The 24,852-nt window shown below is 42.9% G+C and overlaps 1 protein-coding gene across 1 annotated transcript in view; it reads left to right on the forward strand.

The window, feature by feature from the left end:
• The first annotated feature begins 274 nt into the window (after positions 1–274).
• The window catches only part of PCDH11X (protocadherin 11 X-linked), a 495,127-nt gene continuing 470,549 nt past the window's right edge, over positions 275–24,852 (forward strand). Inside the window, exon 1 of the mRNA XM_039330016.1 lies at positions 275–759. The gene's annotated coding sequence lies outside the window, so the exon portion shown is untranslated. The remainder of the gene's footprint in view (positions 760–24,852) is intronic.

Here is a 24,852-nt window from a genome sequence, read left to right on the forward strand (position 1 = left end):
TGCGCCGGATTCCTCTCCACTTACTCGCCGCGGAGCTCCCAAAGCCGCCGCCGCCGTTCGCAGAAGCCTTTAAGACCGAGGGGGAGAGGCGGGGGGGGCAGGTGGGCGGGGGGCGAGCTCGCCCGATCGGCGAAGGGGAAGAAAAAAAAAAAAAAAAAGGAGTCCTCCTTCTTCCCCCCCCCCCACCCCCTCATTTGCATGTCCCCCTTCACTCCCCGCCCCTTTCGCAGTGATGTCAGGCGCGGGGAGGACTTGCTGCCGCTGTCGGGGAAAGCGGAGTTCAGACGCCAGCAGCTGAAGCGCGGAGCCGATGCGACCGCCGTGTGGAGCCGCGGCGGCAGCAGCAGCAGCAGCAGCGGTGCTAGGAGCGGCGGCAGCGGGCTCCGAGTTTGCAGCTCGCCTTCGCGGCCAGCCCTGCGGATCCCCGACCGGCTTGGCCAGGAGACTTCGCCGCCCCCTTCCTCCGGCTCGTGCCTCGCCGCCTTCTCGTGGGGAATACCGTCTGCCTTCGGACGCCGAGCGCTCCTCCGCCGGTCGCGACGGCGGCGGCGGCTTAGCCATCTCCGGGCTCTCTTGTCTGCCGAGGCGGAGGAGAAGGAGAAGGAGGAGGAGGAGGAGGAGAAGGAGAAGCGGGACCGGAGCCGCCGTGGCAGCCGGCGCTCGGGGCTGCCAGTAGCCGGAGGAATTTTTTTTTCTCCTTTTTTTTTTTCTCCTTTTTTTCCGCCTCGCCTTCCTTGCAAGTTTGCGAAATCTCCTCGTGTAAGTTCAAGGCAGCTGCCGGACTTGGGCGCCGTCGTTTCTTGCAGAAGCATTCCTTTGGAGTGGGGAGGCTGGGATAGGGCGTGTGTGTGTGTGTGTGTGTGTGTGTGTGTGTGTGTGTGTGTGTGTGTAGGGGGGCTCTCACTTTATCAGAGCCCTAACTTGGACATCCCCCCTCCCCACAATTGCAGAGGAGGAGGGGGAGGGAGGGAGGATGCCGGCATCGTCCCTCTTTGGCTTTGCGGGGGGGGCTCCTCCGGAACCCCGTCCCGGTCCTTCCGCGCTCGGTCTCCCCATTTCGGATCCCTGGGAATCTCCTTCGCCCTCCCCCCTGTCTCTCCCGCCCTCCCCCCCACTATCTTTCTCTCTCCCTCTCCCAATGTGGAGCTGGCGAAGGGTTTCCCCGCGGTGCGCTTTGGGGCTTGACTCGCAGGCAGCGGGGCGAAGCAACGGCTGGGAAAGCTGATTTAGCTAGCTTGGCTCGGAGGGAATTGAAGGTAAGGGGCGGGCGAGGGGGGGGGGTGGGCGAAAGATCCGGCTGATGGAGAGAGAGAGAGAGAGAGAGAGAGAGAGAGAGGGACGGAGAAGGCGCTGAATTGGCGACCAACGGCGATTCCCCCCCCCTCCCCAGAGAAAGCATCTCTTCCCGCTTCCCCCACCCACCCTTATTCGACGAGCCTCCAGGGAATGGGGGCCGTGATGACTTACCGGCGTGGAGAGTGAAGGCAGAGAAGGCTTAACGTCGGGAAACAAGCAGCGTGCCATCGCTTTGCAATCTTCCTGGCGTGGGCTGGCTTGTCGGGGTCCATTTGGGCTTTGCGTTTCACCGGTGTGTGTGTGTTGTGTGTGTTGTGTGTGTGTTGGGGGCAGGTAGGCTCGAGATGGGTGATGCTGGTGGGGCAGAAGACAGACTGCTCAGCTGCTGGGAGGGTTGATCAACTTGTGGCACCTCTCCTCCCCCCCCCTCCCCAGAACAGCGATGATTTTCCCTTTTTACATCTTCGCTCCAGTGCAGAATTTTTTTTGGGGGGGGGGCTGGGGCAGAATGCAGATTACTGAAGGAGGAGGGGGGGCAGCATGGCTAGAGACTGGTGGTGGCTGAAGAGAAAGCAAAAAAAAAATGTAGCATCTTTGCTGGGTGGAATGTTAATCTTGTAATGGAGGCTGCGGGGGGGGGGGGGAAGATTGCGTTAAAAAAAACCGTGTGTGTTTGTGCAAGAGAAGAAGAGGGGGGACAAAAACCCCTGGCGATGTGCTGGATAGCAAATGGAAGTTCTTTAATTGAAGGCTTTCCTTGAGCTGGTGTTTGGAAGTTGAGCTTATTTAGCAGTCTTGGAATCAGATGTGCTGCAATTGGGAAGAGAAAGAGAGAGAGAGAATATGTATTGATGGACCTATCCGGACACTTAGTTGGTTCGGTGGCATCTTCAGACTGGTGGCAGAGGAAACCCAAGCGTGGCCGGCGTGGACACTGACAATTCGGTGTGGAGGTTTGGGGCAGACAAACTAGGAAGAAGGGATTTTTGTTCCTAGAAGTGCTTCTTTGTCGTGACTAGCAGTGGTGGAAGGAAGAAAAAAAAAAACAGATGGACTTACTAGATCATTCTCCACCTTCTGGAAATTGGCCCTGGCATGCTTCTTTATATCTGGTGGCATGAAGGGAAATTGAGTTTGGCTGCAGGGCAGAGGTTTCTGCTTTCAACCTTGGTGTAGTAATAACTTGTAAAAAGTAGTTTTGAAGGTCTGTAATGAGTAGGCATTACCTTCTTCATGACCTTGGGGTGGGGGGAGGAGTGGACAGCAGGAAAGAGGGAAGGAGGGAAGGTGGGGGCGTGGACCAAGGAAACACACAGCCTTGCCTTAAAATAGCTTGAGCTCCACTATGGATGGATCTGTGACGAGCAACCAGGGAGCATCAGGGTTTTGAGAAAGTAGGTGGATGAAGGGATCTTGGTTCATCCCCAATGCAAGCGTACCTCTCTTTAAAATTTAACACATCCACTTTATGGGGGAAAAATAAATGATGGAAATGATGAGTGCCTTAGACACAAAAAACACATTCGACTTGTGCCCTAAGCAAATCAACTCCCCCCCCCATTAGGGAGGGTTAGCAAATGAAAAGTGAAAGTTGATATGCCAAGTGAAATATTCACCATATGGGAGAAGGAGAAAAAAAAAGTCTTTTTTTTTCTTTCCTATCCTGAATGCCATGGCATTTTTGTACGGGCGCACATGCACACACACACACACATATACATATACATATACATATACAACAATTGATATATCGGTCAAATGCGGAATGAATTATTTGTACTCTGGATAGTGTAAGCCTGCAAGTTACACAGGCTTCTGGATGGCTCAGGAACAAGGTGCCTATTTGGTAAGATCGTCCATGGACCCTGTGCTCATTTCTGAGATGCAAGGACTTCTTTGGACAGATTCTCATAAAAGCCCATTGGATTGTCAAAAATTATTTGTTTCTGCCTTTAAAATGGGAATGGGCGCCTGTGTGATGCCCTCATCCTTGGATGCTTTCAATGCTGTAAATTTTGCATAAGATAAGGTTGAAAGAGAGACAAGCCAGAATGTATAGTAGAGAAGTTCATCTAAGCAGATAATCCCACCTATACAGAGGTGGTGGTGGAGGAGGATGATATGGGGGGTGGTGGGGGTGATGGAAGAAAACAGGAAGTGTGTTAATTGCAAAGACTCCATCGGAATATTAATGACTAAAATCACGAGAACGCACTGAGAGTTAGATAATAGGAAAAAAGACAAGTGAGAGCTGAAAGAAGATTTTTTAAATTTCCAGGCATGTTCTGCTTCAGCTGTGTCTGTAGCTGAATCTGAAGATAAAATTGAACATTACTTAAGCCAATGATTCTTAGAGCCTTCTTTTTTTTAAGATTATAAGAGGATCAGCTCTATTATGGGAGGCAAATAACAAATCGTTGTTGCTGTTGCAGGATGTGTGAATATTCACTGTTGAAATTATTCTGTCAAATGAAACTGAAAAGACACAATTTCCTTCTCTCTCTCTCTCTCTCTCTCTCTCTCTCTCTCTCTCTCTCTCTCTCTCTCTCTCTCTCTCTCTGTTTGTGTGTGTGTGTGTTTGTCTGTCTGTCTGTTTCCTCTCAAAGTGTTTAACCATTCAGATCTTTGTCCGCATTTTAATTCTTTTTCCCACCTGCACAAAAGGTGTTACTGTTTCACAGCCCTGTCTTTCCTCCTAGCAAAGCTGCCTTTTCTCTTAAATGCGAGCAGGAGAATGAATACCTGGCTGTATTTAAAGGATAATTTATATTCAGCATAGAACTGTCTGCTTAGTACATTGGCTTTCTACATCATAGCTTCTGCAGAAAGGAAGATCAAAGATTTGCACCTGTAGCTGCGGAACACATTTGTATTCTGTAAGGCCTAAAGGCAACCTTCTCCTCATCCTTCTTTCCTTCCAATAGTGGAGATAATGTTTGTTTCCTTCCTTTCTTTCTAGTATTGACTGCTTTGGGGTGGTAGTGGGGATTATAATTTAGTTCTGTGGCTTGCATTCAGAGCTGTAAGTTGAATGAATGCACGGAGTTGCCTGCATTCTTTGTACAGTCTCGTTTTGTGATGAGCAAGGAAGCGCCAAGTGGTGGAGACTTAAGGATATGAAAGGAATCTCCTGATAATTTCTTTAAACTTACATTTGTGCTAGGTTCTAGATAGCTAGTTGAATCTAGATGATTGCTTCTTGCTTGATTCAGCATGATTGTTGTTTAAGGAAAGGAATCGTGAAATGTCAGATCTTGCGAGATTAGTTTTCCTTCCTTCCTTCCTTCCTTCCTTCCTTCCTTCCTTCCTTCCTTCCTTCCTTCCTTCCTTCCTTCCTTCCTTCCTTCCTTCCTTCCTTCCTTCCCTTTCTTTCTTTTTTTCTTTTCTTTTCTTTTCTTTTCTTTCTTTCGACTAGTTTCTGATAATGCATCTGGATCTGTTACTGATATTCGAACTGCATCAAAGTCTGTAGTAACAGAAAAGGAAGCCATAAATATTAGCTTATAATGGTTCGGACTTAAATTGTTTCAACATGGAATTTTGAACCACCTTGTTTAGGAAGCCAACTATGGTAAGGCAATTCAGAAATTAATGCATTCACTTTATTGGTATGCTGTAGAAACCTTTGCTATCTCCAGGAAGAGAACTGGTGGGGGGTCTTCTACATGGCTCTAGAACAATTAAACTTTTCTTTGTCCTGGCTACTTTCTGGTTTGAGTAACCTTGGGTTGCTTGATCTCATATTCTGCAGTACCGTTCTAACTTTGAAATCAATCCTCTAGTGTACAGCGGGAGCTTATAGCATCCTAGCATTGTCGAAGATTCCTACCGAAGAGTGGTATAAATGAGTATATTTGCTAGATTATAGTAGAAAAACACACAGACATAGCTACTCCAAACCCTATAGAAATGTATTGCCCAATCCATAGGCTTGTTTTGCCATTCTACACACGGATACCTTGCATTAAAAATTCTGCAGTAGGAATTCTTAGTGTAGCTGAGTGAGAATCTTTTGAACATGATGCCCTGTTTTGCAGTAGTTCTTTGTTCTCATCAAAACCGTGCTAGGAGAATCCCTCAGTAGATGTTTCTTTGTTTATTGCAGTCTTAATAATAATGCCAGCTTAGTCAAGCAAGGGAGCAATTCTGTTTCCCATGTATAAGATCCAACACTGGAGTCCTCTGACCTTGACTTACACGAAGAGGACAGAGATCCTGGTTTTCAGTTGCAAGAACACTTGTCCTTGATGGACCACGTCTTAGGGAAGGGGTGGTTCCGTGTGATCCGAACTCATTCTTGATTCCCGATTCATTTCCAGGTCTCACTGATGTTGAGTCCGCATAGCTAGGTTGGTCCTATTAGGAAGTAACTGTGGCACTGAAGCATCAGATTTTCCGCAGTTGCTTTGCTGGAGAACAAGTCTGGGTGATGATGTCATGCGTATGTATCCCCAAGCATCAAATGCTGCAGCCATTTTGTCGCCTACAATGGCCAGGTGTGTGAGAATGAACTTTAGCTCGAGCGCTCGTCAAAAGACTGATATTCCCAGCAGAATGAACCGCTTAGACACAAGAATGAAATATGGAACGGGGGGGGGGGGGATGTAAATTGGAAAGGTGCATTCCATTATCCCAAGAGTCTTGCAAAAGAGAGAGTGCTTTTCATTATTCCAAATAGTTTGAAAGTCAGTCTCTTTCAATTATTGTCCCCAAATTTAGTGAATAGACTTGACAAGAAATTGGGTAAGTTGCTATTACTCCTTTCTGCTTGTAAAATCCTTGTTAGCAGGTTTCAGACTTCAGTTGTAGCTCTTTCCTCTATGTTATGGAATGAATAAAAATATTCTCTTCAGGATATTGCACAGATACTTTTTTTTCATTTTGGACTTGGTTTTTTTTGCCAAATATCTAGGAAAATAAGTTGTAGCACTATGCTATTTGTAAATGCACGTTAATAACTGGCTATATGAATCTATTATGTTTCAATGGCAAGAAGGGCTCAGAAAAATAATACGCAGAAACAGAGAGAAGAAAAAGAAAAGAAAGGGAGGGAAGGAAGGAAAGAAGGAAAGAAAGAAAAAAAAAGAGAGAAGGAAGAAAGAAAGAAAGAAAGTATGGCACCTTGGAATGTATATAGAAGCCTAATTCCAGGTTAGCATAGATCATTTTAATGAGGTCTGTACTTCAATGAAAAAGTTTTTCCTTTTGGAAAAAAAATGGGTATCATTCATTGGTGAAGCCCTCAAGATAAGAGATGCATGCCCTCATGGTCAAAATTTTGGGGAGCTACTCCAAATTCTTTTAAAGAAGCTATTAGGTTTTTGCATCTTCCTAAATTCTGAGTGAAATCCATTTGATCTAACCATTGATTCCTTTAGTGTACACTATAGTTTATCTACCCTAGTAAATTCAAACCATGCTAAGCTAGGGCTTAACATGATGTATGAACCTAACCATCTGGAGAAGTTTATGCTGCTGGCTCCTTAAGGGTATCTTCTTACTAAAAAAAATTATTGATATATGTATAGCCTGAGGCAGGAACCCAGCTTGAAAGACATGATTGTATTGAATTTGTGTGATAATTTCAACCGTGTGTCATCTTTGAAATTCCTAGGATATTTTGAAGGAAGAGAGTGTTCCCCCTTTGGCTTCTGATGTGTTTTTGGACAGACTATAATATATGTGACATTTCTTTAGAACAAGGGAGAAAAAACTGTAACTCTGAGGTTTGTAACATTTCAATTCTTATACTCACTGACATGGATCACATGTAGTAAGGTAGCTGGGACTTAATGTCCAGTGTCTGAAGGAGGAATTCATTCTATGGATATCTATCTATCTATCTATCTATCTATCTATCTATCTATCATCTGTCTGTCTGTCTATCTATCTATCTATCTATCTATCTATCTATCTATCTATCTGTTTTCACCACATTTATTATGAAATGAGTAGGTATGGCTCTATGTGACAGCACTGCAAAGTGAACTGAAGCCAAAAAAATTCCTGTAGTCTTTGAAGAAGCTACAGAAAGCAGGAGAAGAACATTTTTAATTAAGGTCTTGTTTCCACTGCATTAATTTATTTATAAATCATTCCCCCCTCCTTTTTTTTTAATTGTAGAGTAATCTCTGAGGAATTTAGTTACATCTGACGATATGTAGGAATATGAACAGAAAGCTGAGTGCATCTCTGGCTTCCATCAGTATGGTGGACTGTGAACAAAATGATTGCGATATTGTAGCGAAGCGCCTGATTTACCTGATGAAATTCAGTCTAGTGATGATTTATTCATTTCTCCCATCAAACATGCAACAGAAAAGAGGACGACTGCGCTCAGCCATTACACTGAGCCATCAGGTGGCTTACCTGCTTTGGATTCTGCAAGGTGTTTTAGGAACTCCCTCAATTGTTTATTCAGTGGTAAATGGACCAGTTAGGAGCTTCATTTTGTGCAATGTACTTTAGGATGAAAGTTCTACTGAAGAAAAAATATATTTAAATTCCTGTTCTGAAAACTGGGGTGGTGAGTCTCTTTGGCACCACCTGCCAAATATTGCAGCATTGCTGCAGATGTAAAGATGTAAAGAAGACACGTGGGGAGAGAAAAGTAGGGGAGAGCCTTGATTAATGGCCAAGCATATGGTTTCGCATGTTAAAAAAAATCCTAGGATTATCTCCAGGTAGCAGTTATCTGCAGATCTGTCTTAAACCATATTGTAAATGATATTAAGCAGCAAAATAATAGTGAACTAGATATAGCACAATCTAATTTGAGATATGGCAAGGTGAAGATGTAACATATCAACATGGATATAATTAATGTAGGATGCAAATTACTTCTTGCCTTTTAAGGAACAGTAAAAAAAAATGACTATGTTCATAGATCACACTAACTAATACGTGTAAGTTAGTTCATCTTGTATGTAATGCTTTCTGTGAAGCCCACCTGTTGTGGTTTATTCAGTAAACCAACAGAATTGGAAGGGACCTTGGAGGTCTTCTAGTCCAACCCCCTGCATAAGCAGGAGATGCTATACCATTCTGGACAAATGGCTCTTTAAAATCCTGAGGTTTGGAACACCCACAACTTCTAGAGGCAAGTTGTTTCATTGATTAATTGTTCCAACTGTCTGGAAATTTTTTCTGTGTTCTAGGTTGATTCTCTGCTTTAGTTTCCATCCATTGTTTCTTGTCCTGCCTTCAGGTGCTTTGGAGAATGAGTTGACCCCCTTTTCTTTGTGGCAGCCCCTGAGATATTGGAAGGCTGCTATCATATCACCCCCAATCCTTCTTTCCACTAGACTAGAAATAAACAAATTATAGATTACAAAGACAAACTAATCTAGTATGATGTGAAAGCTTTTCTGTGCTGAACAAGACCCCTTAGTCCAAACAGTCAAAGACAGGAAATCATCTCAGTATACGTGCAAAGGAGTGAGCTGTGTGGGGGAGAGAAGGAGAGAAGGAGAGAGAGAGAGAGAGAGAGAGAGAAAGAGAGAGAGAGAGAGAACAAATGAAATGTATACTTAAAAACATCTCAGTTTCCTCTTTGATAAGCTTTGCCTATGTACCTACTCGGGGGTTTCCTGTTTCTAAATCAGCCTTTGGCAGTTTGAATTAAACTATCACTGAAATAGGGCACTGCAATTAAAAATCCTAGCTCGTGCTATAGAGCAGCTTGCAATAATCAAACACATATGGCGGCTGGCTTTCTAATGTCAGCAGTTCTGAGATTGTGCGGATCAGTGCGGTGATTGGAGGAAGTTTTTAAGCCGCAGCTCTTGGAAAGAAAGAATTTTGCATTTATTGAGGCTAGATGGGCTCTGTCATAATTTCTGGAATTCTGCAACCTGGAATTAAGGAGAAACATCTTGACAGTGAGGACAATCAACCAGTGGAACAGTTCTAGGTTGTAGATAAGATTCTATCTGTTACTTAATTGGGCTGTCATCTGTCATCAAGTACTTTGGAGAATAGAACATGGAATATATAAAGTTTGCCAACATACAACCAGGGAAGATCTCCTGACCTATCTTCATATTGAGTTTTATGTAGTTTTATGGATCCTGTAACTACATAGACTGTAGTTACAGGATCCACCTTTAAAATACCACAAAGTGTAGGACAGTGGTTCTCAACCTGTGGGTTGGGACCCCATTTGGGGTCGAATGACCATTTCACAGGGGTCGCCAAACAATGCAGTCCGCCATTTTCCCCCCCTTTTCCTTAGCTGTGCTACTCCCTTTTATTCTATTGGCTTTTGAAAGCCAATAGAATAGACTCTCTTGAATAGAGTCTAATTCTATTGGCTTTCAAAAGCCAATAGGAATTGTCCAGGCTGTCTCTGCCCTGCTGAGCCCACCAAAAGTCCCATTCTGCAAACAGTGCTGCACCAGTTGAGTAGTCCTCGACTTACGACCGGTTAAGTAGTCCTCGACTTACGACCAGTTGGGGGTCGCGGCATTAAAAAGGTTGAGAACCACTGGTGTAGGAGATGACCAGGCTGAGCCCAGGGTGGGGTCAAATGCATCATCAGCTCGGAGTCCCTATGCCACAGAAAGATCTGAGCTCCTGGTTTCTTGCACCTGACATAAAGTATTTAAATATTAAGTATTTATTCCTGGATAAGTTTTTACTGGTGAAAACACGGGGTTTTTTTTGGGTCAGTCAATCCTGGATCCAATCTTCCTTCCTTTCCTGTTGAGGGATAGAAGGCTTGTTCTTATTTGACCCTTCAAACGGCAAGGTGAAGGGTAGGGGATCAGTTGTAATCGGGAAAAAACAACATCTGGAGCATTGTGTGTGGTTTTTTTTTTTTAAAAAAAAATTATACATTAGCGTTCTTGTGTTCATGAAAGCTTTATTTATTTATGAACCTCCTTCCCTTGAAGCAAAATATACCCTGTGAAATAGAGAACAGGATGGGAGCAAGGAAAAAGAAATCACCTTGTTCCAAAATGTAGAAAACTGGTCATAACTTAACCAGCTCTTTGGTTTTTTTTTTTTATGTTTTGGTTGCAAAAATATGTCAGGGATTAGGAAGAACAGAAGAGAAGTTGAAAAATGAAATTGAATCCCTTTCATGGATGGGAAATCTCATCTTTGGGATCATGGCTCTGTCTTGAAACTTCTATTTGCAATGCTACAATCTACTTGAAACAGGACAAATTCTTGTATTCAGTGGACTTTTATGAGGGCTACTCTCCATATTTGCTGCAATATATAGCTTCATCACTGATAAGCTGGAGATACGGCATCTGAAGAAAAAATACGGATTCATTAAATGGAGCAGTTGCTTTTAATCTGTCAATCATTTAAGTAGATATTTATCTGGCAGTTGCTTTTAAATGAAGTTGCTTTATAAGGGCGCACAGTGATTTTGCCAATACAGTGAAAAATATTTCCTAAAAGAGACTGAGATTCTTTTCTTCTCCGCCTCCATTTTACTTTGAGTTAACAATGGAAGATCTTTGACGAATTGCTCTTCTGTATTCTTCAATTTGCCTAGTCAAAATGGTTGGGTTTGGTAGTGTTTTCTCTTTTTTTTTTTTTTTTGATACTCTACTTTTGGTGATTGATGTTTCATGAGACTGTGTGAGCTTATGATTAGAGTGTTGGATCTAAGGTTAAGTCTCTGATCCACCATGGTGTACCTTGGGTCCTTCTCTTAGAGCAACTTTCTTCATGGGCTAATTGTTGTTTGGATTAAATGATTCCTGTGAGTTCTCAGGAAATAAAATGGCAGGAAAATGAGCATAGTCTACAGGAAGGACTTGTTGCTGCTGTTTTCAACTCATTAGTCCAAAGAAGTCAATACTGTTTTTTTTTTTACTTCTGTAGACAGAAAAGGTGAGGAAGCTAAAAAGAATTAAGGTAAACCATTCTACGTCTAATCTGTTTCTATTTAATAAGACCAGGTTTGCTTTTTAGAGTCTTATCATTTGGTTGCACGGTGTTCACTTACTTTAAACTGGTCTCTTGAAGCTATCAAACTTCCATAATGTCTTCCCAGAACATATCCCTGTGTATTTACAATGGATATCTTGTTGAAATTAATATGATTTATATAGTTGCCCTACAAGGGACACTAGGTGATTTACAAGATTAGACAAACCCAACATAACCCCCTAATGCCCAGGGGTAAACAATTGACCCCATTCACCATCAATAGACCTTATCTCCACCTTGACCAAAAACCTGGAGGGAACAACCAGGTCCAGTGCCTTGTGAAAGACTAACAGGGTTTGGGTCATCCAAAATCTTGTGGGAATGCTAAAATGAAACAACTCCTTTGGTTCTGTTCTGGATCCTGTATGATAGAAAAAAACCAAATGTGTTCATTGCTTTTTTGTGTGTATGGGAATTTTAGGTACATACAAGGGCATTTGTAGTTAGAAGACTCTTTGATTAAGAATTTCCAGAGGCAGGGGAACTGTTTACTGAAGTCTCTGGAGAACAATTAGGATGATACTTTATAAGTATTCAACTGGTCACAAGGCACAATCATATGTTTAATTCATATTGTTGATCTCTGAGGACATTTTCTTTTTGGTTTTGGTGTTCAGACTGTTGCTAACCCTCTCCATGAACCAGAAGGCTACTGAATTTATATTGGAACCCTCTAATCAGTCTCTTACTATTAGAGAGCATGAATTCAAGAGCTTGAGTCCTGAAACAAAGAGAATGAGTTAAAACTTTGAAGAAGCATGTCTGTTGTGACCTTAATTTTGTGCTTATCTGCTGAGTGAGGAGCAGCTGCCATTAGAAGCACCGGTATGGTTGCAATTGTACAGCTCATACAAAGGCACCAATTCACAGCGTTAAATAATTCCATGTGGTCCTCCCAAAGTTGCACATGTAATTACATTCTTGTTGATCTCTCCGAGGGAATCATGTGTTGAGAGCTGTTCCTTGTATGAATCAGTCCTCTGATTAATGCTGGAGGTGAAGACTCATGCAGAAGAGTCTTTTGGGACCACAGGTCTACAGTGCACCTGGGAAACTGTCTTGTCAAGATTGTCTTCTTCCAATTTAGTCTCTGGTCTTTCCCGTTTAGTCTCCAAACTCGATGACCTCCCATCTAAGTACTATCCAGGTGTAAACTTCCTTAGCTTGTTTGTGTGCGTGTGGTGTGTATAGAGAGAGAGGGAGGGAGGGAAGGAGAGAGAAAAAGAGAGAGAGAGAGAGAGAGAGAGAGAGAGAGAGAGAGAGAGAGATCAGCCGAAGTTGTCCAGGTTCTGCCTCCTAATAATACTATTTTTCTTTCAATAACTCCTTCCCTTTAAGTAGCCCAAGACCATAGAATCTCAGGTTGAGGTTTATTTTGTTTTTGTTTGTTTTTTTGCAGAGTGATGGCAACATCTAATCATAAAATAAAGATACAAAGAGCTGATAAATGTAGTCTTGTCTCTACTGAGAACAAAGTACCTGTGCTAGCTTCTTGGGTTTCTTGGCTATCAACCAATTCCTTTAACCTATTATTTGTATCTGTCGGCTGCAGTGCACTTATAGAATGGCGTGTTATGAACCTATGTTTTCTTAATATTGTTTTTTTTTTAACATCGGCAAAGCCATTCAAGCAAGTTGCTTGAGAATGCAAAAAAGAAAAAAAGGAAGAAAGCAACCTGTTTATTCAAGTGTGTTCATATGTGCGTAGGATTAGGGTGGATGTTCAAAACTGTCGCTAGGATGAACCACAGCCAAAGTGAAATTAAACCTTATTTAAGACATGGTAGACTTCTACGCTATTGATTTATAGCATCACCCAGCCATCACTGTGCTGATATAGAGCCTGTCTTCCTAATGATCTATGGCCACTGCGATGACTGGGTGATGCTATAAATTGCTAGTGTAGAAGTTCTCATAGCTACCAGATCTATCTTTCCTCCTTTACTCAAATCCAGGAGATCTAATTCTGAACGGAATCTTAGTGTGTAGGACAGGGGTGGACAATTAATTTTCCCAAGGGGCCACAAGAGAAACTGGGGTACTGTTGTGCAGGGCTGAATCAAAAGGACTGTGAGAGGTGTGTTGACACACATGCATTCAATTGGGGGGGGGGGAAGCAGTTGCCTTCAAAATAAAAGCAATGCAGTTGTATTGCATGCATGGTGTACACTTATATACATTTGATTTCTAATTTCCAATTGACTTCACATGGCCTGGACAGGGACAGCCAAAGGCCGGATGTGGCTCGGGGACTGTGAAATGCCCAGGTGTGGTGTGGGAGGAAGTTGTTATGAATCTTTAACTGATTATCCAGTAGTATTCTGGTCAAAGGTAGTGCCCGGTTCTTTGTTATTTTTAGTGTTATAATAAGATGTGTGTGTTTCTAAGGGCAAGGAAGTGGGCCAAAGCAATGATAAAAAAAATGGTGATGGGAAAATAGAGATAACTTTGTTTTGAGTTAATATATTTTAGCCCTCCCCGTTAACATCGCAATTAGCTAAATCTTTTGGCTGCAGGTGGCTGGCTCATACACAACTGTTGTTGTTCACCTCCAGCTTTGGAGTTAAAGCAGGGAAACATCAAAATAAACACACCAACCTGTGAACTCTTTCCCATCTGTGCAAGTATCTAATTTGTGCTTGCAGTGAGCTGAAAAAAAGCTTCAGCATCAACTTGTTTATTTTTTTCCCTTCCCTCTCTCCCTCCTTCCCACCCTCCCTTCCTGCCTTCTTTTTAATTTCTCTGCCTGGATGGATTTCTTGTTTGCCGAGATTACCTTTCAATTGGCTAGTAATTTCTCAGACTCTGAAGTGGAGTTGCCAACTGAACGTGAGTTAATTAGGAAGGTGGCATACTGGTTTGAGTATAACGCCACTTCATTTTGGTGGTGGATTTGTGTGAAAAGTAGAAGAGCTTAAATAACACCTTACAGATGGGCGTTTGAGTGACGGCCCCATAGACGATGGGGTCTTCAAAATGCACAGGCTTGTGTTTCAAAGATGACATTTTGCAAGGTTAATTCAAGACCCCTCAGGATGGCGATGGATCTTGCCATCTTAACCACACTTAAATGCCTGGAGGTGTACCAGTGTCTGTGGGAATGTTGCTGATTCATCTGTGTTCCATACATATCTGATACAAATTCTAGGCATGCCTAGGCTGAAGCACCAGCATATTGTAAAACTGGGATATCCCCATCTTATATAAAAACAGGCTGCTGCGTTTTACAGCTACGAGCTCACGCTGCACTATCGCTCTGCCAGTCAACTATTGTCTGTGTCTTAATACAGGTAGTCCTTGAATTACAAACCATAAATGGGCCCCAGACTTATGTCACTGACTGAGACATTTGTTAAGTGAGTTTTGCCCCATTTTATGACCTTTCTTGCCATAGTTATTAAGTGAATCATTGCAGTTAAGTTAGTAACACGGTTGTTAAGTGAATCTGGCTTCCCCATTGGACTTTACTTGGCAGAAGGTTGCAAAAAGGGATCGCGTGACCCCGGGACACCGCAACCGTTATAAGTACATGTCAGTTGCCAAGCCTCTGAATTTTGATCCCATGATGCTTCGACAGTTGTGTGAAAACTGGTCATAAGTCACTTTTTTCACTGCCGTTGTAACTTTGAACGGTCGCTAAATGAACTGTTGTAAGTCAAGGACTGCCTGTACTATTTCTATGTGTGTTGTTTCCATGGATAATGTTTCAAGGTTGCAGAATCTTGGGACTGCTGGTCATTGTTGTAAAGCCTTTGCTGCCATGAGCATGGTATTTGTTAAACTTCTGTTTCATCACTTGCCTGACCAATGCTTGCAAGCCGTGGCACAGTAGAAAGAGCCACGAATTGGGATGCTTGAGGAATTAGTCCATTGTGGCTGGTGACACAAACTAATCTGATCCCTATCTGGCTGATTAATGTGCAGCTCTGCATGCAGCTGCCCTTTGGATTTCATGCTTCTCCAGATTTTGCAGTGCAACTCTTTGGCTCAGGCGTTTGAGATTTTCTTACACAAAATAGCCTATGGTGCCCATGTTGTAAAGGAAATGCATTTTTAAATGCAGTCAGAAGATATTATGAATGTTTTTCCCTCCTTTTTTAAAAAAATAGATTCCTGTGAAAAGGGGATGAAATGCATTGAAGCAACAAGTAAATATGACCTAGCTCTGCAAATGAACTGCAAATAAAAATATCTCTCCCTTTTTAGCCTATATATTTAGTTTGTGTGTGTGTGTGTGTGTGTGTGTATGTGTATATACATACATACATACATACACACACACACACGCACACACTCATATCACATTCCAGAAAATGAGATGCATATGCACTCCTTAGCTCAGGAGCTTGATTCTTGGTGTGTATGTCAAGTTTCTCTTTGGTTACTGGTAATATTTTTGCTCATAAAACAGTTTAAAAGCTTCTGAAATCAGCATAAATAGAGCTAAACCAAGGCTACATGGCAAAAACTTTCCATTTAAATTTCTTGAGAATTCCTTCCTTAAAGGCCAATCCTCGCAAAGGTTGAACAACTTTATCTTCCCGGAGGAGTGTCTGGTAAAATGTGTTTGTCTCACCATTTGCAGATTTACCACTTGCCAATTTACGACTTGAAAATTAGATTGTGCCTGGTATTTCACCAACCCAGTTACACTCAACCCTGAAAAGATTTAAAGAGGTGGGGAGGGGGCCGACATTGATATGATATCAGAGACAGATGAGCCTGGGTGGTAAGGTAGTCCTCAACTTACGAACACGATTGAGCTCAATTTTTTTTGTAGCTAAGTGAGACATACTTAGTGAGTTTTGCCCCATTTTATGACCTTTCTTGACACAGTCGTTAAGCGAATCACTGCTAGTTCTGAAGTTATTAACACAGTTATTAAGGTTATTGAGGTGATCACATGACCCTGAAACATAGCAACCGTCATAAATATGAGTCAGTCACAAAGCGTCTGAATTTTGATCACGTGACCATGAGGGTCGTAAGTGTGAAAAATGATCCTGTCACTTTTTTCAGTGCCGTTGTAACTTTGAACAGTCATTAAATGAACTGTTGTAAGTCGAGGTCTACCTGTGTAAGTCTTCCATCAACACAGAATTTTCTCTGTATTTATAAATACCAATTATAACAACTTACTTGACCAGACTTATATTTGCCTTCATTTGTAAACTTGATTTGACTATGCCAAAACATTTGAGCAGCTCCCAGTTGAATCAAGCTGGGTAAATATTTTATTACTCTTTTATTTGTATTAATATTTTTATAAATGACTCAAGGTGGGCAAACCTGCCCAACCCACTTTCCTCCTACTATTTTTCCCTGCATCGACAACCCTGTGAGGTAGGTCGGGCTGATATGGAAAGCACCCGCAGAATAAGTTTCCCAGACATAAATGAACAGAACTGTAATCTAAATTCTGCTTCAGGCTTTCCAAAGACTGCAGCTCCAAGGAGAATAAAAATATACAGTTTTACCTCAGTCCTCGACGGCTTCCAAACTTGTCAAATTTGGTATATTTGACCCATTTTGATGCAGAAATGTTGTGTTTGTTCTTTTTGGTAGTCAGTGTGATAGGAGAAGGGGGATGGCAGTGGAGAATGGACAGGAAGTGGGGACAGGCTCAGGGGGCGGACAGGAAGTCAGTCATGCTGGGAGGGTCTCTGTAGCAACCGCACAAAGGGGTCTTCAAACTTGGTTCTTTTATGACTTGTGGACTTCAACTCCCAGAATTCCTCAGACAGGCAGGCAGACAGGCAGGCAGGCAGGGAGTTGAAGTCCACAAGTCATAAAAGGACCAAGTTTGAAGACCCCTGGACCACAGAGAACAGACAGGAAGTCGGCCATGTTGGGAAGTTCTCTGTGGCGATCAGAGGAAGTGGAGGACAGCCTCAGAGGCGGATAGAAAGTCAGCCATGTTGGAATGGTCGCTGACCTAGGAAAAGGGTCAGATTGGAAGTCCTCCCTGGCCAAAACAAAGGGTCACTTCATTTGTTTGGTACTTATCCTTTTTAGTCCTCCTCCACTTAAGGACGAGGACCAAGGTACCACTTTACAGATAGTCCTTGACTTATGACCGCAACTGAGCCCAAGGTTTCTGTTGCTAAGCGAGCCATTTGAATTTTGCCCCATTTTGCGACCTTTCTTGCCACCGTTGTTAAGTGAATCACTGCAGCTGATAAGGTAGTAACCTGGTTGTTAAGTGAACCTGGCTTCCCCAATGCCTTAGCTTGTCAGGAGGTCGCAAAAGGGAGTCACCTGACCCTGGGACACTGCAACCATTATAAATATGAGTCAGTTGCCAAGCATATTTCGATCACATGACCATGGGGATACTGCAACGGTCGTAAGCGTGAAAAACGGTCATATGCCACTTTTTTCAGTGCTGTGGTAACTATGAACGGTCACTAAACGAACTGTTGTAAATTGAGGATTACCTGTCTATGCAGAAGCCCATCATCACCAACAATGAACAGCCGCTTTCAGTGAATTGAAGAAAATTGAATTGAGTTCTGTATGGTTTGCTAAGCTATTGAATAAGTCACAATTACCTTGGCTTTTACAAACCAACCATTTAAGGATTTGGATAATTTCTAAAACCCAACAATCGACCTGGTTAAGATGAAGGTTTGGTATATGTGAAACCCTGAATCTATTCTGTTGTATTGTAAATAGCTTTAGCCAAATAGGTTCAGTTTTCCTATAGTTCTTTGGAACTTTTTCCCCTCTCCCCCCCCCCCTAGCTTTTGAACTTTTCAGCTATTCAGAAACCTTTGTCTTTGTCTGGGTGCAGATGACATTAAGGTTTCTCTGTCTTCTGCAGCTTGACCTGGGGAGTTAGTCCTATCGATTTCATTGATTTTAATTCTGAGAAGTCATGCAAAAACCCTACTGCAAGCAGAGGGAAAGCCTTAACAATGTTGGCTTCACTTGCTTTCTTTAGCCAGTGCCCTTTAATCTTTAGCCCCAACTTTTGCTAGAAAACAGCCGGCTGAATTTTTGATAGTTTTCATATGACTACAGGAATTAAGATAAAAGTTGGTGCTCGGTCTCTTGCTGCTTGACACATAGTGATAATAATGAACAGTGACTGAAATCATGTTCTCCTTCTGGAAATCAGATGCTGGAACAGACAATATGTTTGTATAATCCTCTGGGGCATATATTCCCCCCCCCCTTATCCTTTCAATTACAGTTTCACATTAAAAGATCCATTTGCCAGAAAACTCCTATTTGGATATGCCCTTAATTTCACCTCCCTGTGCGTAATTCATCTTGGAATGCGCAGGGCTTCCAGAATTTATTGTATTACCAACTTTTTGAAAGAAATAATTGGAAAAACGGTTTTAGACTTAGTGATTTGGAGAACAGGCTGGCAGGTGGTGCCGTATGACTTTTGGAGGATTAACCAAGTTCTGAAAATGCTGTCATTTCAGGGTATTGGATCTCTGTCAGGATTTGAGTCACTGTCAAGCAAAAGAGGGCTGCCTTTTTTTTTTTTTTTTGCTGAACAAAATGTGGTAGGCATTAGTGGATGGCAGTATCAGACAGAAACAGCTGAGCACATTTGATCAGCTTTGGAATCTTAAGTGACTGAAGGAAAAGAGGAAGAGAAAAAGAAAAGAATTTGTGCTGGAAGAACAAGTCTTCCCTCGCTGTCTACTTTTGTGCCAGTGTTTGGTGCTGTATAGCAGCTACCCCCAACCTTTCGGGCACCAGGGACTAGTTCCATGGAGAGTGTTTTTTCTGTGGACCAGAGGGAGTGTGGTTTTGTGTGCTGCCTGCATCCCATGGATGGGGCTTCTCTTCTTTGCACAGCCGAGTTTCTGGCGTGCCACAGCCCAGTGCCAGTCCACAAACTGGGAGTTAGGGGCTCTGGCTGTATAGGTAGTTCTTGGCTTACAACCGTATATTTTTGTGACCGTTGGAAGTTGCAACACCACTAAAAAAAGGGATTTATGACCGTTTTCCACACTTACGACCGTTGCAGCATCCCCATGGTCACATGATCCAAACTTGGACGCTTGGCAACTGGCGTGTATTTACGACGGTTGCAGTGTCCCGGGATCATGTGTCCTCTTGGGCCACCTTCTGACAAGCAAAGCCAATGGGGAAGCAGGATTCACTTAACAACCCTGATACTAACTTAACAGCTGCAGCGATTCACTTAACAGCCGTGGCAACAAAGGTTGCAAAGTAGGGCAAAATTCAACTTCACCACTGTCTCGCTTAGCCATCGAAATGTGGGGCTCCATTGCGGTCGTAAGTCAAGGACCACCTGCGTAATATCTGGGTTTGAAAGGGAGGAGGAGGAGGAGGAGGAGGAGGAGGAGGAGAAGGAGAAGAAGGAGAAGAAGAAGAAGAAGAAGAAGAAGAAGAAAGAAGAAGAAGAAAGAAGAAGAAGAAGAAGAAGAAGAAGAAGAAGAAGAAGAAGAAGAAGAAGAAGAAGAAGAAGAAGAACGATAACACAAAGGAGGAGGGAACAAAATCTCAGCTAGATTGGGATCTGATGAAAGAGAATTTCAGAGGGGTTCAAACTCCTAAAATATACATCTTAGGTTTCTCAGGAGCTTTTGTGCTGATAGGATGTGGCACCAGGTTCCTGAGGTGGATGGAGCAGACTCCTTTCATGTAAGCCATCTCCTGGCTTGCTGTTGCGGTTATTTTGAGGTGTGTGGGTGGGTGGACGTGAGCCACCGAGAAGCATCTTCTCTCTGGTGTGGCTGTGCTGTGGAAGTAGCTGCAGCGATGCTTCAGCTTCAGCGTGGGGACTGGAGGAGGACGGTCCAGGTGCTAAATATAAATGGAGAAAAGGAATTGAATCCTTTAGCACAGTGGTTCTCAACCTGTGGGTCGGGACCCCATTTGGGGTCGAACGACCATTTCATGGGGGTCGCCAAATAACGCAGTCTGCCATTTTTTTCCCCCTTTTCCTTAGCTGTGATACTCCCTTTTATTCTATTGGCTTTTGAAAGCCAATAGAATAGACTCTCTTGAATAGAGTCTAATTCTATTGGCTTTCAAAAGCCAATAGAAATGGTCCAGGCTGTCTCTGCCCTGCTGAGCCCGCCAAAAGTCCCATTCTGCAAACAGTGCTGCACCAGTTGAGTAGTCCTCGACTTACGACCGGTTGAGTAGTCCTCGACTTACGACCGGTTGGGGGTCACGGCATTAAAAAGGTTGAGAACCACTGCTTTAGCAAGTTGCTTCCAGGCAGACCCAGGAAGGAAAATGAACTGGCTTTGAACCTTGAAGGGGAAACTTGCTGAAACTACCCTACTCTTATTCTATCAGGACACCCAGCTGCTTTTCACTCTTAAACGCATATGGGGTAGTCCTCGGCTTACAGCCACAACTGAGCCCAAAATGTCTGCCGCTTAAGTGAGACATTTGTCAGGTGGGTGTCGCCCCATTTCACGACTTCCCTCGCCGCACTTGTTAAGTGGATCGCTGCGGTTGCTAAGTTAGTAACCCGGGTTGTTGTGTGAATTCCGGGCTTCCCTATTGACTTTGCTTGTCCGGAGGTGGCCAAAGGAGATCACGTGATTTCCCCATGTGACAGCGCGACCGTCATAAATGTGAATGTCTGCGTTTTGATCACCTGATCGTGGGGAGGCGGCAAAGTTCGTAACTGTGATAAACGGTCATGAGTCGCATTTTTCAGTGCTGGTCACTAAATGAAGCGTTCTAAGTCGAGGACTACCTGGAGTATTTCTCCCTGCCCAATTCTCACCTCATATGTTCTTCTGTCAGTGGCTGAGGGACTCCCGAGTCCTCCCCAACCAGGTATTCTTCGGCAGTTAGACATCAACCTCCAGATTGGCTACAGTAGCTTTAATTAAAAGTAGCCCTCAATTTACGACTGTTCATTTAGTGACTGTTCGAAATTACAACAGCACTGAAAAAAGTGAGTTAGGACCGTTTTTTTCACACCTAACGAACATTGTGGCATCCTCATGGTCACGTGATCCAAACTTAGACGCTTGGCAACTGGTGTGTACTTATGACGGTTGCAGTGCAATCCCCTTTTACGAACCGTCTGATAAGCAAAGTCAGTGGGGAAGCCGGATTCAGTTAACAACTGTGTGAATTAACAACCACAGTGAATTCAGTTAAGAACTGTGGCGAGAGAGGTCGTAAAATGGGAGTAAAATCACATAACCAATGTCTCGCCTAACAGCAGAAATGTCGGGCTCCGTTATGGTCGTAAGCTGAGGACCACTGCATTAGCTGAGAAAAGGGTTGGGAGAAATCGGTTTAAGACCGGGTTCTCGGCAGCAGGCCTGTAGTGAAGAGAGTACATAGATATTCCCTCTTGGTTTGTTCTTGCAAATTTATGATTAGTTGTGCGTCCTAGACAGCAAATTCATATCAGGTTTCTCAAAAGAGGCAGCAACAGTACTCTGTGATCATTAATTTAATTGACATCACTGAGATGAAAGGGTTCCTTCCGCGATTAACTGCCCAGCTGATCTGTCTTTTGTTTAGTTTTGTTTAAGCACAAACATTTATAGAAGCTGCAGGTGGCAAGTGGTGCAAAGATGCACTCCTGGGTCCAAACTTGTGTGGAAGGTGTTAATGCTATGTGCAAATTGCCTTGTGTGCAAAATTGGCTTGCAGATTTAACAGCTGACTTAATTAAGCCTTGTGCATTGGAAGGGTAGGTTAGATCTCTCTCTGACACATTCCTGCACTGAATTATCGGTGGCAGGAATGGTCCCTTCAGTGGTGACCTGGCTGTGTGTGTGTCGTTTTTGTTTCGAATTGCCAATTTCTGAGCAGTTTTCGTCTGCCAGCGTTTGGAGGGCTAGGTGTGCCTTTTTCAAAAAAGATAAGGTCTTACAGAGAGTAGGTTGTACGTAAGTACCACTGATACTTACTTAACGTCAGTTGAGGGGGTGCCCCATGGAAGGTTCCTTAGTCCTGCTTATAGTACAGGTGCCTCGCTGTTGATTGACGAGTACATTATAGAAAGGGAAGGAAATAATTTGTCTCTGGGTTTTAAGCAAGGTGTTTGACATGGCATTTCCCTGAAATATTGGCAAGATAGCAGGGGTATATTTTACATCTTCTAATGCAAAATTGATGTGGAAAATGTACGCCGCATCGTCTTGCAAAATTGAAAAATGTTCCTTCTTGGTAAGAGAAGCAGGGTTGATACTCTTGATGCTCATTCTCTGAAACTCATTTGTAAGGAAACGAGCTGGATTTCCTTTTGGAAATGGATTTCAAGAATCACACAATATATTCCTCTTCTCCATTTTTTTGGATGGCTGAGGCTAGATGTTAGGTTTTATTATTATTATTATTATTATTATTATTATTATTATTATTATTATTATGTGTGTGATTCTTGTATATTCTTTCTGTGTTTAAAGGCGACAACCTCCAAAGCCTTTGCAGCAATTTAGTGGTTGGGAAAGATTATTTTATCTCTATCTGTTTGGTCCTGGTCTTGCCCCTTATTGCAGCATAGATAGTATTTACAAGATTTGCTGAATGTTTGCAAGAGTTATTAAGAAGAATGTTCATAATGTCTTGCCCAAATTTTCTGTTGTTAAGGGAGCAATTTGTTAAGTGACCTTTCACAACCTTTCTTGCCACAGTTGTTAAGTGGATCACTGAAGCTGTTCAGTTGGTGACATAGTTGTTAAGTGAATCTAGCTTCCCCATTGACTTTACTTGTCAGAAGGTTGCAAAAGGTGATCATGTGATCCCGGGAAACAACAACAACAACAGAGTTGGAAGGGACCTTGAAGGTCTTCTAGTCCAACCCCCTGTTCAGGCAGGAAACCCTGGCCTATACCATTTCAAAGAAGTGGTTGTCCAGTCTCTTCTCCAGTGTTGGAGCATTCACAACTTCTGGAGGCAGGTTGTTCCACTGGTTAATTGACCTCACTGTCAGGAAATTTCTCCTTAGTTCTAGGTTGCTTCTCTCCTTGATTAGTTTCTATCCTTTGCTTATTGTCAGGTCTTGTGCAGCTTAGGAGAATAGCTTGACTCCCTCTTCTTTGTGACAACCCCTGAGAAATTGGAACACTGCTATGAGTCAATTGCCAAGTGTCTGGATTTTGATCACATGATTATGGGGATGCTGCAACGGTCGTAAGTCCGTTGAAAAATGGTCATAAGTCACTTTTTTCAGCGCTGTTGTAACTTTGAACAGTCACTAAATGAACTGTAGTAAGTAGAGGATTGCCTGTATGCAAGATGGCATTTTTCATTTTGGGAACTTTGCTTTGTTGATGTGTAAATACAATTTCCATTTACACTGGTGCCGGAATGGCCATTTTTTGTGGGTTATGTTCTCTTGTACACTATTCTTCTTTTTGTTTAAAAAAAAAACTTTTTCTACTCTTTCCAGTTGGATTGCTGAAGTTCAATCATGCAACATTACCTGGGCTTGAATTGTCAGATGCATAGGGAAACAATATGAACTCTAATTTCCCTTGAAACAACTTCATTATTAGAAAGCATTATCAGAATATCATTTGTTCTCAAGAAAAGCAATCCCTATTTAGGTTTTTAATTAATCTCTGGAGAGACTCTGCAGACGTACGGATGGAAAAAATATAGTAAATACTCTTTGTGGGGGGGAAGGAGGGGGGAGAGGAAGAAGACAAAGCACAGTTGTTTTTTTTGTGTTTAGAAACGAAGAAAATATACAATCTGCAAAATATTTACTAAAAAACGCATATTTTGGAAGCTTTTCCCAAAATGCAATCTGGAGAAAGGAAAGTAACAGTGATCAGTCGGAAGTGGAGAAAAAGAAATAATATTTCAACATCCGTGTCAACTTCTTAAGGGTTAGCTTATGCCTGCTTCTGCCATGCAAGGGTTATCCAACAAGGATGTATAGGCAAACAGATGTCTATGCAGATTCTCAGTCATCCAGGTCATGGTTGTCCCAAAGGTGCTCTTTCAAAAGACAACTGGACTGAAAGTGCTCTTGAAGTCACCTTTTGAAAAAACACCTTTGGGATAGACAAGCAGATATGTAAGAACTGCACATGGAAGACGGAGACCCCAACAGCTCATGGAAGATGAAAAGAAATGTAAGCTTTGCAAGATCCCTGGATTTCACAGAGCCACGGGTCCTCCCGGCACTGGAGACTTAACTCTGTTTGGAGAGTGTGCATTGTCTGGACCTGATTAATCAAGTAATGCTGGGAGATTTTTCTGTGCTGACAAATTCAACATTGAGGCTGCTCCCGAGGTTTAAAGAAGCCGGATACTAAAGATAATGTCACCTCCCTAAAAACTGAGCATGATGGCTCAGCAGTTAAAGACCCTGAACTTGTCAGTGGAATGCTGACAGCCCAGGTTTGAGACCCAAGCTCCACGCAATGGAGTGAGCTCCTGTTCCTTGCTTCAGCTCCTGCAGTTCAAAAGCATGCAAATGCGAGTAGATTGACAAGTACCACTTTGGTGGGAAGGCAACAGCATTCTATTGAACAGCTCTCTTTCAACAAAGGGGGAGGGATACGGCATCATCTATCTCCAGTCTACAACACAGTCCTTTCGACAGTTCCAAGAAGGCTCCACACTCATTTGCACTACTCAGGTGACCCTGAGGGCACAGATAAACCTCCAAGTGGCTTCAAC

Source organism: Crotalus tigris, unplaced genomic scaffold (genome assembly GCF_016545835.1).
Source record: "Crotalus tigris isolate CLP2741 ecotype Arizona unplaced genomic scaffold, ASM1654583v1 scf7180000017622.5263843, whole genome shotgun sequence".
Lineage (NCBI taxonomy): Eukaryota > Metazoa > Chordata > Lepidosauria > Squamata > Viperidae > Crotalus > Crotalus tigris.